The sequence below is a fragment of the Gorilla gorilla genome, chromosome 2 (assembly GCF_029281585.2).
Source record: "Gorilla gorilla gorilla isolate KB3781 chromosome 2, NHGRI_mGorGor1-v2.1_pri, whole genome shotgun sequence".
NCBI lineage: Eukaryota > Metazoa > Chordata > Mammalia > Primates > Hominidae > Gorilla > Gorilla gorilla.
In genome coordinates, this window is record NC_086017.1 from 121,562,716 (window position 1) to 121,564,756 (window position 2,041).

The 2,041-nt window shown below is 41.8% G+C and overlaps 1 pseudogene; it reads right to left on the reverse strand.

Annotated features, from left to right (window-relative positions):
- Positions 1–552: 552 nt before the first annotated feature.
- LOC101139385 (small ribosomal subunit protein uS2-like) lies at positions 553–1,431 on the reverse strand (annotated as a pseudogene).
- Between the last annotated feature and the right edge of the window lie 610 nt (positions 1,432–2,041).

Genomic DNA, 2,041 nt, shown 5'->3' on the forward strand with positions numbered 1-2,041 from the left:
ATCAATCACTCCTCTGATCTTAGCCCTAAAAAAAGAAATGGATTTGGCCTTAAAGTGACTCTCCCTTCCATTGTTATATAAATTATCTATTGTGGCTGCAGTCAGTGGACTCCACATAGCATGTGCTGCTAATTAGCCATGTGTGGTAGCTTAAAATAAAATCTTTTATGAGACTTGCAAAGTCAATTTAACTTTATCTTTCTAGCTAAAGAGGGAGAGTGCAGCAAGCAACAGTGATAGTATGTAATTTTAATTCAGTTCTTCACAAATAAAGATGAGAACCAATAGAAGGTGAATTCTGAAACAGGTTTGATTTTTTATTAATATTCTGTGAATATGGGCCCAAATCTATTATGACCAAGAGTTTATGTCAGATAACCAATGAACATGAGAGGGTCACACTGGGTCAAGGCAAACTTGACCCAAGCTACCTTCCCTCCATAGATGGGGCTTATGCCCAAGACTTTGACTTCTTTTTTTTTTTTTAGAAACTGATGTTTATTTTGCATCAGCCATTTTTCCATGTTGCTTAAGAGCCCATGCAAGAACAGCTTAAGACCATTCAGTGGTTGCTCCTACCCATTCAGTGGCCTGAGCAGTGGGAGCTGCAGACCAGTCTTCCGTGGCAGGCTGAGCACTCCAGTCTTCAGTAGGGAACTGCTGAATAGGCACAGAGGGCACCTGCACACCTTCAGACCAGTCTGCAACCTCAGGCTGAATAGCAGTGAACTCAGGAGATGGAGCAGTCCATTCACCCTGAAATTCCTCCTTGGTCACTGCCTTTTCAGCAGCAGCCTGCTCTTCTTTTTCAATCTCTTCAGGATCTTTGTAGAAGTAGAGATCAGGCATGCCCTCCCATGGGTGTTCACGGGAAATGGTGCCACGCATGCACAGAACTTCCCGAGCCAGCATCCATCACATCAAACCCACTCAGTGAGCTCCCTTGTTGTTGCATGGGATGGCAATGTCCACAAAGCGCAGAGGAGAATCTGTGTTACACAGAGCAATGGTAGGTAGGTTAACATAAGATGCCTCCATGAGAGGCTGGTGGTCAGCCCTGGGGTCAGTAACCACAAGAAGCTATGGATCTGGTTAGTGAAGTTTCCAGGAGTGAAGCGGCCACCAATTGGAGTTGCTCCAGTGACAGCAGCAAACTTCAGCACAGCCCTCTGGCCAGTATTCCTGGAGGATATAACACTGACAACAGCAGGGTTTTCAATGGCAACAATGGCACGAGCTGCCAGCAGAAGCTTCTCCCAGGTCCTCTTCAGATTTATGATGTAGATGCCATCACTTCTCCTTTTATAGATGTACTGTTCCATCTGGAAGTCAAGATTGGTGCCACCTAAATGGGTTCCTGCTGTAAGGAACTTAAGGACATCCTCCTCCTTCATTTGCAGGACATCAAGGGCTCCGGACATTGTGAAAGTTTCCTTTAAGTTATGACGGGAATCCAGAACAATGCCGTATGGACCCCTCTGTAGGTAGCACGGAAAGCAAGACTTTGACTTCTAAGCAACATTCTCTCATGCACTGTCGTCCACATTTGCCAGCTTTTTAAATCACATTGGAGAGCTGATTAAAATTACAGATTGTCAAGATCACTTCCCTGGAGAATTTGATTCAGTAGATAGCATATGCTCTGGTAACCTCATGATCAAACTAGCAAGGGGGTCAATGCATTAAAAAAACTGAGTAGTTATGATTTGTTTTGAATGGCTGTTCCTCATAGCATTTAGAGCTGAAAGAAAAGCTGATACTTTAAGAATTCATCACACATTATTCTTAACCACCTTGTATTTTATATCTTCAAAAGTATAGTGTAGATGTATTTTGAATTATAATTATATAATCATAATTCTATTGGGGAAAATTATGGAATTGTCAAAAATTTCAAGTTTTTTCTTCATAGACAATTGTTTAAACCTTCTCAGACTTCATTCTCTCTTTATTTTTCCATTTTTCTTTCTTTCTTTTTTTTTTTGTTGTTGTTGTATGCTTTTCCACTGTTTGACCCTTTGCCTCTTGGTCCAGATACTTC